The following is an 18,130-nucleotide window of genomic DNA, read 5'->3' as shown; positions in this document are numbered from 1 at the left end:
GAATCTGGTACAGTAGAGGATGGCTGTCAGAGACTAATTATGACTGAGTTCAAATTCAAAGCAAAAATGAACTAAGAAGTAAACATTATAAATCCTTGTATACTGGCATGCTTTTTAGTCCTAGTTGAAGATTATGTGTAAGCATAAGGAGTATCAGTGGATAATAAATAAATGAAGAAAAAAAAAAAAAACCCTCAAAGCTGATCATTGGGTCTAAATCACAGATTTCAGGATTTCTTTTTTTTTTTTAAGATTTTTTTTTTTTTTTTTTTTTTTTATCTGACAGAGAGAGAGAGCACAAGCAGGGAGAGCAGCAGGCAGAGGGAGAGGGAGAAGCAGGCTCCCGGCTGAACAGAGAGCCCTACATGGGGCTCGATCCCAGGAACCTGGGATCACGACCTGAGCGGAAGGCAGTCACCCAACTGACTGAGCCATCCAGGTGCCCCAGGTTTCAGGATTTCTGTGAAACAAGTTAATGATACTCCTTGGGTTTTAGAGAGAGTATTCTTATTATTTTCAACATGTTCTTATTCAGTGTGTGCTTCAATGATTCCATTAACCCACAAAATTTTCATTTTGTGACAGTTAACTAAACAGGAATAAGGTGAGTGATTTAGATATTTTAAAATATGGATTTTAGATCCTGTGTAAATGACTTGAGATTAGTACTTTTTCCTTGCCTAAAAACTGGCAAACCATTAAAGGAATCAAGAATTCATGTATTTTAGCGATTTTGCTTTATAGTTATTGGATATTTCTTGAATCATTTTTCTTGCTCTTTTCCCCTTTCTTACAGATTGTTTTTATTGCCAACTGCTATTAGAGCAATCTATTAATGTTACCCTGACTACACTATTTGTACGAAATATTAAATTTGTTGTATTTTTTTGTAGTAGGTATGGAATTGGTGTATTTAAAAACTATGATTAAAGGTATATTCTAGATTATCCTAATATATATGTATATATATATATATATATATATATATATATATATATATATATCCTTCTAGTAAAGAAAAAATAATAGTGTTCCCAGACCGACTAGTGTATTGATTTTTGTGTATTCAATTAAAAATAAAAATCATGTGTGACCTAAGCTGCAAAAATGCAGCCCACTTTGGTTCAGATTTCTTTCCTGAATGACTCATGTCTTATGGATTTGGAAGGGAATGACTATGCAGGGAGAAAGAGTATTGGAGATGTGCCAATAGACTATTCTCTGTGGAGTCTTAGGGAAAAATGATGACAGCAGCAGGCTGGTAGAGGACATTCTTATTTGTCTTAAACTTTACTATATAAGGTAGTGGTTAAGAGCTCTGGTATCAGACTTCTGGCTGTGAGTACTGACTGTAACATTCAGTAGGTATGTGACCTCAGAAAAGTTAATTAATTACTTTCTCTGGGATTCAGTTCTTTCATTGGAAAAAATAAGCTAATAATGATAACCCACATCATACATTTGTTGTGAGAGTTTAGTTATTTGATAGAGGGATTAGTATAGTCCCTTACACATGTTAAGTGTATAATAGATATGTTATCGTATTCTAGAAGCTATCTTGATATATTTCAAAAGAGTAAAGCATAACCTTACCATAATCATTGTAATATGAAAAACCATTTGCCATTGGAGCCATATTTCCAGCATAGAGAAATATTGCCTCCTCCACTAACATTTAAATGTGAATACAGACTTTTTTCTCTATTGTTTACTGCTATATCCTCAGTGCTTAGATTATTGCCTGGACCATTCATAGTGTGTTGTCAGAAACCACTTGTTGAAAGAATGAATCACTGGTCAACTTTCAGTTTCTCCAAGCCTAAAAAACCCTCCATAATACTTTAAAATAGACAAAATGTTTCTTTTCAACATCCATTATGGATATACTCTAACCCATGCTACCAGTAAATCTAATCTTTCCTTTTTCTTTAATCTGCTTCCTCCAGGTTCCAACTCTCTAATGGATGCCTTGGGTTTTGGGAAAATTCTACAAATCCCTTTAATATCCTACCTGAGGTTTTCCAATGTAGGCAATCCATTATAAAGAAAATAATCTCTCTCTACCAAACTCTTATCAAAATTCTCATTCCTGAGGAATATGAAAATAGTAATAATGGTTGATATTTATTGAGTGCTTACTCTGAGTATGAGGTACTGGGATAACATTTGTGCAATCTTGTTTAATCTTCATAATGATTTTCAATTATACAGATTCTAGAAGCCTTCACAGATAAGAAAATTGAGATTTGGGGAGGTTAATTATTCATTATCAAGTCAAAAATTATAAGGAGCAAAACAGATTTTGCACCAGTTTAATATCAACATTAATGCTCTTAAGAACCAAATAAACTCTCTTCTGCCTATGCAGTCAGTGTTCAGTATTAAAGCTATCAGGAGATCTGATGATTTCACACACTAAGGCATTAAGGACTGACAGTATATTAACTATCAGTTAAAAGGTTAACCTGGATGGATATATTTTCATTTTGAAAAATGATACTTTGAACAAAAATAAATTGAACTGAATGAAAGAAATTCTAATGGTGAATTTCAGACCCTGTGACAGGTAAATGGAGTAGATAATTTGGAACTGGAGACTTTTCCAGAGTTAAAAACCTTAATATAACTTTGTTCTAAGTTTCTTTGTCAAAGTCATCTATATGCTCGTCTTTTAATCCCTATAAAATATTCTCTTCTTTAATTAATTCAATTACTCTATTCATAAAGGTTTTTTTGAATGTCTACTATGTGCCAGATACGGTTTTAGAATTAGTAGTAGTAAATGATTTCAGAAAATTCACAACTTATGAAAGACAAAAACATTTAAACACACAATTATACTACAATAAGGTAAACATCATAAGAAAGGCAGTTACTACAAATTGGAATGAGAGATACACATCACCACTTGGGTTAAGACATCAAAATAAAACTTCACTGGAACAGTTACATTTAAATGGGAGTTAGGTGGTGGGAGAAAAGTATAGAATGGTAAAAAGAGGGGTGGGGCACCTGGGTGGCTCAGTTGTTAAGCATCTGCCTTCAGCTGAGGTCATGATCCCAGGGTCCTGGAATCGAGCCCCGCATTGGGCTCCCTGCTCAGTGGGAAGCCTGCTTCTTCCTCTCCCATGCCCCCTGCTTGTGTTCCCTCTCTCGCTGTGTCTCTCTGTGTCAAATAAATAAATAAAATCTTAAAAAAAAAAAAAAAGGGAGCAAGATGGCAGAGGAGTAGGAGACCTGGATTTTGTCTGGTCTCAGGAATTCAGCTGGATAGGGATCAAACCATTCTGACCACCTACAAACTCAACAGGAGATCGAAGAAAAGAATAGCAACAACTCTCTGAACAGAAAAGCGACCACTTTCTGGAAGGTAGGACGTGCGGAGAAGTGAATCCGAGGTGATATATGGGAGGATAGACGGCGGGGGAGGGGGCCTCCGTCACTGGCAAATGATAGAGCCGCGGAGCACAAAATTGGAACTTTTAGAAGTTGGCTCTGCTGAGGGACATCACTCCAGTGGCTAAGCGGGGGATGGAACCCTCACTGGGACAGTGTGGTCTCAGGACCCTTGGGGTCACAGAAAGCCCGGGGGTGCCTGAGTGCGGCAGAGCTCCCAGGTACCAGAGCAGGGAAGCCGGCTGCAGAGACGGAGCCCAGGCGCGGGCTCTCAGCTCGGGGTTGCCATAAACCATGATCTGCGGCACAGTCGGGCCACTGCTCTTCCAGCAGGGACCCAACAAGCAGCAGAACTGGGGAGACTCCCCTTCCTCAACTGGGAAGAGCGGCGCAGGAACGCACTGCAGGGATCTGCTGGGTTTGGAGACTCCACACCGAGTCAGGTGCCAAAGATAGAAACGCTCGGTCACAGGCCGGGTGAGCATGGAGTGTGGCCAGAGACAGGGGAGATGGGAGTGACTGCTTTTCTCTGGGGGCGCACTGAGGAGTGGGGCCCTGAGTTCTTGGCTCCTCCGGGGTGAAGATTGGAAGGCCACCATTTTCACTCTCCTCCTCCAAAGCTGTACAGAAAGCTTGCAGGGAAAAAAAGCTCCCGAGAGCAAACCAGAGCAGATTACTTAGCCCGGACCGGCAATGGCGGGGCAATTCTGCCTCCTGCAAAGACATTTGGGAACCACAGCAACAGGTCCCTCCCCCAGAATTTCAGCGAGAACAGCCTGCCAAGACCAGTTTACTGAACAATGAGAACAGAAGAACTCCAGCGCTAGGGGAATACTGCACATAGAATCCATAGCTTTTTACCATGATTCTTTAGTTTTTCAAAGTTAATTTTTTTTAACTTTTTTTTTTGAAATTTTCTTTTTCCCTTTTTCAATCAACATCTTATCAATCCCTTTTTTAAAAAAAACATTTTTATTTTTCATTTTTAGAGTCATATTCTATCCCTTCATAGTAGTTACCCTTATTTTTGGCATATATTTATAAGTTGTTCTCTCTTTAAAATTTTGAGATAGTTTCTTCTAACAGATCAAAAGATACCCTAAATCTCTAGTGTATGGTTTTGTTCTAACTACAGCCTGATCACATTTTCTCCCTTTTCCTTTTCATTTTTTTAAAAATACTCTTCTTTCTTTTTTCAAACAACTTCTTATCAATTCCTTTTAAAAAACTTTTTATAATTTCCATCTTTACAGTCATATTCCATCCCTTCATCATATCAACCCTTTTTTTTTGTACATATATAAGTTTTTCGTTCTTTAAAATTTTGGGAGGACTTTTTCTAACAGACAAAAATACACCCAAAATCTAGTGTGTGGCACTGATCTTTGCACCAGCCTGATCATATTTGATCATATTCTGTTTTTTTTGTTTTGTTTTGTTCTGTTTTTGTTTCTTTTTATCTTTTTTTTTTTCTTTTTCTTTTTTCTTTCTTTCCCTTTCTTTCCCCCTGGCTTCATGTCATTTCTGATTTGTTTAGAGTATATTTTCTGGAGACGTGGTTACCCTGTTAGCATTTTGTTCTCTCATTCATCTATTTTCCTCTGGACAAAATGACAAGATGGAAAAAATCACCTCAACAAAAAGAACAAGAAGTAGTAGCGACTGCCAGGGACCTACTCAGTACGGACATTAGTACGATGTTGGATCTAGAGTTAAGACTCATCACTTTAAAGATACTAGCTGAGCTTGAAAAGAGCATGGAAGATATAGGAGAAACCCTTTCTGGAGAAATAAAAGAACTAAAATCTAACCAAGTCAAAATCAGAAAGTCTATTAACAAGATGCAATCAAAAATGGGGGTGCTAACTGCTAGGATAAATGAGGCAGAAGTGAGAACCAGTGAGATAGAAGACCAAATGATGGAAAATAAAGAATCTGAGAAAAAGAGAGATAAACAACTACTGGATCACGAGGGCAGAATTCGAGAGATAAGGATACCATAAGATGAAACAACATTAGAATAATTGGAATCCCAGAAGAAGAAGAAAGAGAGAGAGAGGGGCAGAGGGGATCTTGGAGCAAATTATAGCAGAGAACTTCCCTAATTTGGGGAGGGAAACACCCCGACATCTAATAGTAAAACTTATGAGTCTCAGAGACAAAGAAAAAATCCTGAAAGCAGCTCGGGAGAAGAGATATTTAAACTACAATGGTAGCAACATTAGACTGGCAACAGACCTATCCACAGAGACCTGGCAGGACAGAAAGGACTGGCATGATATATTCAGAGCACTAAATGAGAAAAATATGCAGCCAAGAATATTATATCCAGCTAGGCTGTCAGTGAAAACAAAAGGAGAGATAAAAAGAATCCAGGACAAACAAAACTAAAGGGATTTGCAAACACAAAACCAGCCCTACAAAAAATATTGAAAGGGGTCCTCTAAGCAAAGAGAGAGCCTAAAAGCAACATAGAACAGAAAGGAACACAGACAATATACAGTAACAGTCACCTTACAGGCAATACAATGGCACTAAATTCCTATCTTTCAATAATTACCCTGAATGTAAATGGGCTAAATGCCCCAATCAAAAGATACAGGCTATCAGATTGGATTAAAAACAAGACCCATCCATATGCTGTTCTGCAAGAGACTCATTTTAGACTGAAGACACCCCAAATTGAAAGTGAGGGGGTGAAAACCATTCACCATGCTAATGGACACCAAAAGAAAGCTGGGGTGGCAATCCTTATATCAGACAAATTAGATTTTAAACCAAACACTGTAATAAGAGATAAGGAAGGACACTATATCCTACTTAAAGTGTCTATCCAACAAGAAGCTCTAACAATTGTAAATATCTATGCCCGTAACATGGGAGCAGACAACTATATAAGGCAGTTAATAACAAAAGCAAAGAAACACATCGACAACAATACAATAATAGTGGGGGACTTTAACACCCCCCGCACTGAAATGGATAGATCATCTAAGCAAAAGATCAACAAGGAAATAAAGAATTAAATGACACACTGGACCAAACGGTCTTAACAGACATATTCAGAACATTCCATCCCAAAGCAACGGAATACACATTCTCCTCTAGTGCCCATGGAACATTCTCCAGAATAGATCACATCCTAGGTCATAAATCAGGTCTCAACTGGTACCAAAAGATTAGGATCATTCCCTGCCTATTTTCAGACCACAATGCTTTGAAACTAGAACTCAATCACAAGAGGAAAGTTGGAAAGAACTCAAATATATGGAGGCTAAATAGCATCCTACTAAAGAATGAATGGGTCAACCAAGAAATTAAAGAAGAATTTAAAAAATTCATAGAAACCGAAAAAATGAAAACTCAACTGTTCAAAATCTTTGGGATGCAGCAAAGGCAGTCCTAAGAGGCAAGTATATAGCAATACAAGCCTTTTTCAAGAAACAAGAAAGGTCTCAAGTACACAACCTAACCCTACACCTAAAGGAGCTAGAGAAAGAACAGCAAATAAAGCCTAAACCCAGCAGGAGAAGAGAAATAATAAAGATCAGAGCAGAAATCAATGAAATAGAAACCAAAAGAACAGTAGAACAGATCAACGAAATTAAGATCTGGTTCTTTGAAAGAATTAACAAGATTGATAAACACCTGGCCAGACTTATCAAAAGAAAGGAGAAATGACTCAAATCAACAAAATCATGAATGAGAGAGGAGAGATCACAACCAACAACAAAGAAATACAAGCAATTATAAGAACATATATGAGCAACTCTATGCCAGCAAATTAGATAACCTGGAAGAAATGGATGCATTCCTAGAGATGTATCAACTACCAAAACTGAACCAGGAAGAAATAGAAAACCTGAACAGACCTATAACCACTAAGGAAATTGAAGCAGTCATCAAAAATCTCCCAAAAAACAAAAGCCCAGGGCCTTATGCCTTCCCAGGGGAATTCTACCAAACATTAAAAGAAGAATTAATACCCATTCTTCTGAAATTGTTCCAAAAAATAGAAATGGAAGGAAAACTTGCAAACTCGTTTTATGAGGCCACCATTAGCATGATCCCCAAACCAGACAAAGTCCCATCAAAAAGGAGAATTCCAGACCAATATCCCTGATGAACATGGATGCAAAAATTCTCACCAAAATACTAGCCAATAGGATCCAACAGTACATTAAAAGGATTATTCACCTTGACCAAGTGGGATTTATCCCTGGGCTGCAAGGTTGGTTCAACATCCGCAAATCAATCAACGTGATACAATACATTAACAAAAGAAAGAACAAGAATCATATGATCCTCTCAATAGATGCAGAAAAAGCATTTGACAAAGTACAGCATCCTGTCTTGTTCAAAACTCTTCAGAGTATAGCGATAGAGAGTACATACCTCAATATCATCAAAGCCATCTATGAAAAACCTACAGCGGATATCATTCTCAATGGGGGAAAATTGAGAGCTTTCCCCCTAAGGTCAGGAACGTGGCAGGGATGTCCACTATCACCACTGCTATTCAACATATTATTGGAAGTCCTAGCCACAGCAATCAGACAACAAAAAAAAATGAAAGGCATCCAAATAAGCAAAGAAGAAGTCAAATTCTCACTCTTTGCAGATGATATGATACTTTTTGTGGAAAACCCAAAAGACTCTACCCCAAAACTGTTAGTACTCATATAGGAATTCAGTAAAGTGGTAGGATATAAAATCAATGCACAGAAATCAGTGGCATTCCTATACACCAACAACAAGACAGAAGAAAGAAATTAAGGAGTTGATCCCATTTACAATTGCACCCAAAACCATAAGATACCTAGGAATAAATCTAACCAAAGAGGCAAAGGATCTGTACTCAGAAAAGTATAAAATACTCATGAAAGAAATTGAGGAAGACAAAGAAATGGAAAATCGTTCCATGCTCATGGATTGGAAGAACAAATATTGTGAAGATTTCAATGCTACCTAGAGCAATCTACACATTCAATGCAATCCCCATCAAAACACCATCCACTTTTTTCAAAGAAATGGAACAAATAATCCTAAAATTTGTATGGAACCAGAAAAGACACTGAATAGCCAGAAGAATGTTGAAAAAGAAAAGCAAAGCTGGCGGCATCACAATTCTGGACTTCAAGCTCTATTACAAAGCTGTCATCATCAAGACAGTGTGGTACTGGCATAAAAACAGACACATAGATCAATGGAACAGAATAGAGAACCCAGAAATGGACCCTCAACTCTATGGTCAACTAATCTTTGACAAAGCAGGGAAGAATGTCCAATGGAAAAAAGACAGTCTCTTCAACAAATGGTGTTGGGAAAATTGGACAGCCACATGCAGAGGAATGAAACTGCACCATTTCCTTACACCACACACAAAAATAGACTCCAAATCGTTGAAAGACCTATATGTGAGATAGGAGCCCATCAAAATCCTGGAGGAGAACACAGGCAGCAACCTCTTTGACCTCAGCTGCAGCAACTTCTTCCTAGAAACATCGCCAAAGGGAAGGGAAGCAAGGGTAAAAATCTACTCTTGGGACTTCATCAAGATAAAAAGCTTTTGCACAGCAAAAGAAACAGTCAACAAAACCAAAAGACAACCAACAGAATGGGAGGAGATATTTGCAAATGACATATCAGATAAAGGGCTAGTATCCAAAATCTATAAAGAACTTACCAAACTCAACACCAAAGAACAAATGATCCAATCAAGAAATGGGCAGAAGACATGAACAGACATTTTTCCAAAGAAGACATCCAAATGGCCAACAGACACATGAAAAAGTTCTCAACATCACTCGGCATTAGGGAAATCCAACTCAAAACCTCAATGAGTTACCACCTCACACCAGTCATTAAGGCTAAAATAAACAAGTCAGGAAACGATAGATGTTGGTGGGGATGCAGAGAAAGGGGATCCCTCCTACACTGTTGGTGGGAATGCATGCTGGTGCAACCACTCTGGAAAACAGTATGGAAGTTCCTCAAAAAGTTGAAACTACAGCTACCATACGATCCAGCAATCGCACTACTGGGTATTTACCCCAAAAGTACAAATGTAGGGATCTGAAGGGGTACGTGCACACCAATGTTTATAGGAGCAATGTCCACAATAGCCATACTGTGGAAAGAGCCAAGATGTCCATCGGCAGATGAATGGACAAAGAAAATGTGGTATATATAAAGAATGGAATATTAAGCAGCCATTAAAGAATGAGATCTTGCCATTTGCAACGACGTGGATGGAACTGGAGGGTGTTATGCTGAGCGAAATAAGTCAATCAGAGAAAAACATGTATCATATGATCTCACTGATATGAGGAATTCTTAATCTCAGGAAACAAACTGAGGTTTGCTGGAGTGGGGGGTGGGGTGGGAGGGATGTGGTGACTGGGTGATAGACACTGGAGGTTATGTGCTGTGGTGAGCACTGTGAATTGTGCAAGACTGTTGAATCACAGATCTATACCTCTGAAACAAATAATGCAATATATGTTAAGAAAAAAAAAAAAGAAGAAGAAGAAGATAGCAGGAGGGGAAGAATGAAGGGAGGGAATCGGAGGGGGAGACGAACCATGAGAGAGGATGGACTCTGAAAAACAAACTGAGGGTTCTAGAGGGGAGGGGGGTGGGAGGATGGGTTAGCCTGGTGATGGGTATTAAAGAGGGCACATTCTTCATGGAGCCCTGGGTTTTATGCACAGACAATGAATCATGGAACACTACATAAAAAACTAACGAGGTAATGTATGGTGATTAACATAAGAAAAACAATTAAAAAAAAAAAAAAGGAGTGCTTGGGTGGCTCTGTCGGTTAAGTGTCTACCTTCGGCTCAGGTCATTGTCTTAGGGTGCTGCGATCCAGCCCCGTGTCAGGCTCCCTGCTCAATGGGAATTCTGCTTCTCCCTCTCCCTAGGCGCCTCTCTCCACTCATGCTTTCTCTTTCTCTCTCTTTTTCAAATAAATAAGATCTTTAAAAAAAAGAATCGTAAAAAGAAATTTACCAACTGGAATAATTTGTGTAGAGAATTCTGGACAGAGCAAACAACACATGAAAAGACATGGAGGCTTGAAAAAAATAAAACTTGTTGGGAGAATTAAGATTAATTGGCTATGAACAAACATATTCTGATATCTTCAATAACAACTCTCACTAATGGTTGTACCTCTTCTGGGTTTGTGTCTTAAATATTGGGGCTGTGGGGTGCTTGGGTGGCTCAGTCGGTTGAGTGACTGACTCTTGGTTTCAGCTCAGATCACGATCTCAGGGTCCTGGGACTGAGCCCGAGTTGGGCTCTGCACTCAACGGGGAGTCTGCTTGAGGGTTTTCTCTCTCTCCCTCTGCCCCTCCCCCTGCTTCTGCTCTCTCACTCTCCAAAATAAGTAAGTAAATCTTAAAACCAAAAACAAAAACGTTGGGGCTGCCCGTCAGACTCCTATCTCTCAGTTAGGTTTTATTAAGTTACCTCATTTATTTCAGAGTTCTAATTAGCAGCTACTAGTATGTTGATGGTGGCTCTTTAGAAGCTCCCAGCATAATGTTATTTAGATGAGCGAGTCTAATTTAAAGGAGATAATTGGAAGACAGAATAAAACCAGGAAATGTGAAAAGAATAAAAATTGGGAGGCAAGAGAAATTTAAAAGTAACTAATCTCAGTAAGAACTCATATTTAGGTTAATATTGTTACAGATGGTTACATATTATCTATCCATCTATATATACATATATATGTAGATATGTGTATATATGTGGGTTAGTATACAAACATATATTTCTTGCTCTGTCAGATGAGAAAGCCTAAAAGAAAAACACCCCAGCAACAATGTGCACATCATAAGAAATAACACCCCAGCAACAATGTGTACACCCTAAGGACCAAATCTTGGTTTTGAATAATATTCCTTGGAGAATCGCTGATTCCAGGACTAGGGAAGGAAATGTGTAAGATGAGACTGGAGAATCTTGCTGTGCCAAAAATAAGGAAGTGGTGAAAGAAAACAAAAGCAAAAACACATTAATGCTAGCTTTGGAAGCATAAACTCAAATTAGAATGATACAGAGAAGATTAGCATGCCCCCTGAGCAAGGATGACATGCAAATTCATGAAGTGTTCCATATTGAAACAACAACAACAACACATTCTTGTCAAAGAGCCCATGAGCTAATGGAAAGAGTTTCCAGTGGCCAAAGCTGAAAGGAATAATTAGAACAACAAAATAAAGTAGTATTGGATTATAATGCAAAGTATAAAATAAATGTCCATGATTCTATGAATATAAATAAATGATTTAATGAATTAATGAATGGAAGAAGAAGGGATAAATCTTCCATACAGAATTCCAAATAATTGATTTAGATTTCCTGCCCTAAAGAAGGGGAAATATAACTCTCCACCCATGACATGTGGACTGTGCCACAGAAACTTTGTTCCAAAATTAAAGTATAGAAATGGGGGGAAAGAGTAACTTCACAGTGGGGAAAATTGCAAACATTCATTTAGGGAGTGAGTAGTCATGGTTAACATTAGCAGTCATAAATAATGTTGATGCTGTGTACTCTTGATATGATATAATGAAAATGATATGTGATCCTCTGTGATCTTCCTCTCTAAAACCCAAGTCTCCATAGAAGAAAAACATGGAGACAAGTCCCAGCAGAGGGGCATCCTACAATACGTGACCAGTGCTTCTCAGGAACTCCAACATCATGAAAAAGTAAGTTTGAGAAACTGTCATAGACAAGAGGAGCCTGAAGAGAGATGACAACTAAATGCATAGATCTTTTTCAAGATCCCATTTAGGACAGTGGGATCTTAAAGAAGATCATTGGGGGTGCCTGGGTGGCTCAGTTGTTAAGCGTCTGCCTTCGGCTCAGGTCGTGATCTCAGGGTCCTGGGATTGAGCCCCACATCAGGCTCCCTGCTCCGCAGGAAGCCTGCTTCTCCCTCTCTCACTCCCCCTGCTTGTGTTCCCTGTCTTGCTGTGTCTCTCTCTGTCAAATAAATAAATAAAATCTTTAAAAGAAAAGAAAAGAAAAGAAAAAAAGCATTAGGTAAAAATTAAGGAAATAGGAATTAACTTTTCTTCTAATATCTCTTTCTTACTGATTCTATTTTCAAAGTGACCTTTACATAATTTGGTGTTGAATGATATTGGTTCTGTTTTAAGGAGATGTTGACCAAGAGTTCCTGAGAAGCTGTGTGCTGCAGTGAACTCATAACAGTAAATCGTGTTTTTGTCCTGTGAGACTCTAGGCGAATCATTCTCACCTGTGTGGACCTCAATTTCCCATGTCAGCTTGAACCTTAGCTTTGCTTATCAAAGGATGCATACATATAGGAGCTCCACTGGAGGGTCTGAGGGCCATGTCCAGCCATGAACAATTTATATAAGGAATTGTAGAACCTCCAAGACAATATCTCATCACAAGGAAAAAGGAAGATCAGGCACACAAGGCCTAAAATACTAGCTCAGGGTCTAATAGGGAAGGTAGGGAAGAGGGAAGTTGAACAACCCAGTGTTAAGTATCACATTATTTCTAGCCTAATATTCACCGGTGTGTACCTAACTCTGAGGAGAAGGATTTGGTAGAAAGTACAGATACAGTTATTCCACAAAGACCTCTCTGAAAATCAAAGCATTGCCTAGGGACTCATGGATTAGCATAGTTAGGAAGTAAGAGTCTTTCCCCACTTATGAGGAGAGCACACCGTGTTTCTTTTTGTATTAGGAGCTCAGAGATCTCAACTTGCTCTGCAAGCTCCAATAGTTCTGACGTATTGACACATGAGCATAGTTTCCATCCAATAAGGCACAGTGTGGCCCTGACTCAGTGTGACTTTGGCAGTTACCAGGGATGGCTTTGCAGGGATGACACAGGCTTGGAAGTTCTGGTGTTTTGAATTCCACTGTGCATGCCCCTATAGACAGGTTTGAAGAAGGGTAGGGCCTTTCTTTGAGTTTGAGACAAATACAGAATGAATAGAATGGATTCTGATGTCCTCCAATAGTAAACCGAGCTAGATTTAGGGAAGTAATATTTGTTATTATCATGCTTGAGTAATGGAAGTTGAAAAACAGAAAATAGGGGATTTCCAAGTGATTAATCACTAAAATTGGTATTTCATAAAATTTGAAGTACAATTCTAATATCAGATAAATTGGAGTTACTCTCATAAAAGGGTGATACACTTTCTGATCTTAAACTCTTAATTTTTGGCTTCTCCCTTTTCCCTGGAAAAGATCTGAGAATATTCTTAATGTAACATAAGGGCAGTCCAGAACCCAGAATGAAAAATTCCTAACTGAATGGTGGTTAAGGTTCTGCCTACCTATAAAAATTTATTGGCTCTAAGCCAGGGAGGTTTATTATAGGAACATTGTTGCTGACTCTCTAGATGTGAGGAAATAAAGAGGAAAAAAAAAAACAAAAAAAAAAACCAGCACACACAAATCCTTAGGAGCAGCTGAAATTTTAGCTTGGCTGTTTGAAGAAGGTCATACTACTTTTTCATCTTTAAACTAATAGAGAAATATTAATATCATGAACCATGGATCCCCTGCCAAGTTTCCATCCCAAGTTTCCCAAGTTAACTATTTATGCATCATCATTCACTCATAAAAAAAAAAAAAAAAAAAACTTGCTTGTCTAAAATCCTTGACTGCATGACCAAAATTAAAAGGAACTCTAAGAGAAACAGGGAAGACAGGCTATTTCTATCAGAGACAGTCTACTTCATTCATCTCCTCCATAAAAGTGCTGGGGAGTAAGGCATTGATGTAGTTCAGTTTGAGTGTGAGAAGTTAAAATAAATAAATAAATAAAATGTTGGGAGAGAATAAGTATTTTGCAACTGCATTGTAGGCAATCCAGGGAAAGAAAAGATAAGATATCAAAGACTCCCAGGGCACTTCAATGTAAGCCCTAATAAAAGAAAAACACATAGAGAAATAAGTGATAAAACTTACTTTCTTTTGAAAGTAAACTCACTGTGTCAGTCAATGGGTGCCATAGGCTGATTAGATGGAAAGGAAGTCCACTGGGCTAGAAAAAATTTTGATTCTATTAAATTGGTAACTTTTGCAATATAAACAGTTACCAGGTTTGTCATTTACATCAGTCAAGGAGAAGCTGAAATCAAATGATTTATCTCTCAGTATTCAGTAGAGCAATTTAAAGGGATTCAGCTTGCCAGTGTCCATCCAACTGTGACATGTTCCATACGTGGCCACACAGAAGCAGGTGAATAGCTGAGACGCTCTAAAACAATTACAACTGGCATCGTTCTAGTTTGAAATTACTGAGTAACAAAATATACTCTGCCATAGTTCAGTTGGTGGTATGATACCATTTGGAGGGGTGGCAGGAACAGTTTCAATCATCTAATTACTAAAGAAGGGGACTATTTGGGGCACCTGAGTGGCTCAGTCGTTAAACATCTGCCTTCGGCTCAGGTCATGATCCCAGGGTCCTGGGATCGAGCCCCACATCGGGCTCCCTACTCCACGGGAAGCCTGCTTCTCCCTCTCCCTCTCCCCCTGCTTGTGTTCCCTCTCTTGCTGTGTCTCTCTCTGTCAAATAAATAAATAAATCTTAAAAAAAAAAAAAAAAAAGGAAGGGGACTATTTGTAGAAGTTCCTAAAGAAATACTTTCTTTGGCCTCACCTTTGACATTTATGTATTTTACAAATTACATTAAGCATTGAAGAGTAGATATTTCAGCATATCACATGAACAGTTCTTACAGGTAATACAACCTATTTAGGTAAAGTTTACTTATTCAGAAAGTTTAAAGAAGTAGTCAGTGTCTCTGGCTTTTATGAATCAATTCTTCCAAATGCACACTCACATTCACATAGAGAGTACTCCTATAAATCCTTGCAAAGCGTAATAAGCTTATTTGTTTTCAGAGTTCAACTGTGTTCTAAGTTCAGAAGTTTACAAAAAGAATTTAGAAAACAATGAGAAAATTTAATTTGAAAAATAAATACGTCATTGAAAATCCAAATTAAGATATTCAGGCTTTGGTATCACAGTTAGGGGGAAATAAAAAAATAGTTTTCATTTGTACCTCTGATGTCTTTAGTTTAGTGAGATATTTTCCTTAAAGCCAATTAGCTAACTAAAAAAATTACTTCATCTGACATGTATAAAGAATTATTGATTTGCCAAGTCCATAATTTTGAATTATGCTCCATTTTAAAAATAAGCCTTTGTCCAGCACCTCTACAGAGTCAATGAACGCAAATTATCCTCAGTGTTCTGGCATGTTTCATCTTACAGTATTTGCTTACCTACAGAATTTTCTAGGGATCAGGCAACTTGTACTATTTACTTAAATAAAAAAAGAAATTCCATGTCAGAAATTATCTAAGGATTTAACCAAGTGACTTTATATTTAAAAATACAAATACAGCTCAATGGAAAGTAATTTTTGTCATATACAGTGATTTTTTTTAGTACCTTCTTAAAATATTTGAGATATTATGTTCTTAGTTATTTTAATTGTGAACACTAAACATTTTCCTTTAAAATTAACTGTATTTGCTATTAGAGTACTTACCTAATTCACAGAATTTTTAAGCATGATTAGGTAAAAGAGAAAAAAGAATTAGTTCTACTTGTCCTATATGATGTGTTTAAACCCCCAGATGACATACGCATCTCAGAGAAAGCTGGTAAGAATTGCCTGTTTTATTTGGAGAAACCTCAATATAGGGCATTAGATCTGTAATTTTTATCAAAGCAAAAAGAAGGGGAAAGTCTGACTTAGCCTAATGAACTGGTGTTTTTATTTTATAATGATACATTATTTGAATCAATATTAGGTAACTAGGATGTATTTCCTTCTTTGAATATTTAGTAGTCACAAAGAGGAACAAAAATACTTTATAAGAAGACTCAGTTTTAAGATATTAATAATACTCAAGACAATCTGTTCAGAAGCTGGGAGACTTCTGTGTAGACAATTATATCACATATAACAAGAAATTTAATATTGAAAAGAACATATTATTTCTGGAAGGCTTTTCCTCATCTCGTAGATCATTGTAAATACATTTCTTATTCAATTTTCTGATATTTCCTTCCCTGTAATAATGCTGAGTTAGATAAAAAAAAACCTCAAGTATACAAACTTTAAGTTTTTAAAGAAAAAAAATCCATTGAAATAATCATCAGAATTGGTGTCAGTTTCTGGGAAAATAATAAAACCTGGAAGTATTTTTTAATAGTGTTTCTTCTTTAACTTCTGTTGTTGCATAGCTACATCAAATTAATCATTAAAATAGTATTGACTTTAATAGTATCTTGACCTCCCTACAATAAGGTGGTGTGCTTGCCAAAGCAGAGTGCATTTTTTAAACACTTCCCCTAATAGGAATGGCTAATTCACATCAATTCTAGCTGTTTTTACACAAGTGGTAAAAATTAAAGGACATATTTGGCTCTCTAAATTGAAATAGCATTTGTCCAGCAGATTCTAATATAGACTTAGCAGTTTTCAACTATAATGTTTTTAAAAGACATAGAAAGACAGAAAAACCGTGTTCTGAAAGCAAAGATGTAGAGAGTCTTTAATCAGAGTATAAGAGAATTTCCATGGAATAGTAGTGCAATGAAACTAAATTGAGGTGGGGGAACCCTAGTGGTCTAATAACACTTTATTTCACAAAATAGAAGAATCCCATTCGTGAGAAAGTGACAGAAAGTCCTTATGTTCCCCCTCAATTTCTACCACATAGACCAGAGACTGGGATTACAAACTTTCCAACGCAGGGCAGCAGCTCTTTGAGTTGACAGAGTTCAGATAATGGTTTGAGAAAATGTGTGTGAAGTACCCTGCATATAGGCGTGGCCCATTTTGGGGAGTCAATAAAAAAAGTGCCTATGTAACTATAATTTCTGCTCCCTCCCCCAGATATCAGCTGAGAACATCACGTGTATGCCCTTTATGCTTACCTGCTTATATGAAGCCCAGAGCCAAATACATGTATTTTCTCATGACAGACATTTAGGGGGCATTGAGTGCTTATTGAAAATTTGTGGGTAATGACAAGGTATCAGTTTATGCACCATTTAATCATTCCTTCAATAGTTATGGGAAGTCATCAATGGAACACCCATCAAATCACTAATTTCCTGCTTGGAAACTAAGTTAGGGAAGTGATCATTAATTCATGTAATTAATATACACCAAAATATATATGATAGCCTTCAAAATAGCAAATATTGACTAATCTAAATAACGGTACCCTTTTTTTTTTTTTTTAAGATTTTATTTATTTATTTGACAGAGAGAGACACAGCAAGAGAGGGAACACAAGCAGGGGGGAGAGGGAGAGGGAGAAGCAGGCTTCCTGCCCAGCAGGGAGCCCGATGCGGGGCTTGATCCCAGGACCCTGGGATCATGACCTGAGCCGAAGGCAGACGCTTAACGACTGAGCCACCCAGGCGCCCCAACGGTACCCATTTTTAATGGAATATTATGCCAATATTTAAAATCATCTTTTCAAGGAAAGTTTAATAAAATGGGAATTGCTTCCCACAACACACTGTTGAGAGGCCAAAGCATAGGAAGTTGTGCAGCTAAGGATTGGATACAATTAAGCGTTAAAAAAATTGAGAGTAGAATCTCTTTTCTCTTTCTGTATATCCTACATTTTAAAAAATTAGCAGGCATTTCTCTCAATTCAGAAAAAAAGTAAATATTATAAATATGGAC

The 18,130-nt window shown here is 37.5% G+C and overlaps 1 non-coding gene across 1 annotated transcript; it reads left to right on the top strand.

Annotated features, from left to right (window-relative positions):
- The first annotated feature begins 11,427 nt into the window (after positions 1 to 11,427).
- On the top strand, positions 11,428 to 11,530 carry LOC116624497. Its single transcript, XR_004297905.1, has one exon. It is a non-coding gene; the product is annotated as a U6 spliceosomal RNA (small nuclear RNA).
- The last annotated feature ends 6,600 nt before the right edge of the window (positions 11,531 to 18,130 follow it).

Source organism: Phoca vitulina, unplaced genomic scaffold (genome assembly GCF_004348235.1).
Source record: "Phoca vitulina isolate PV1807 unplaced genomic scaffold, GSC_HSeal_1.0 scaffold67, whole genome shotgun sequence".
NCBI lineage: Eukaryota > Metazoa > Chordata > Mammalia > Carnivora > Phocidae > Phoca > Phoca vitulina.
The sequence above is the reverse complement of the archived record's forward strand: the minus strand, read 5'-3'. Positions and strand labels throughout refer to the sequence as shown.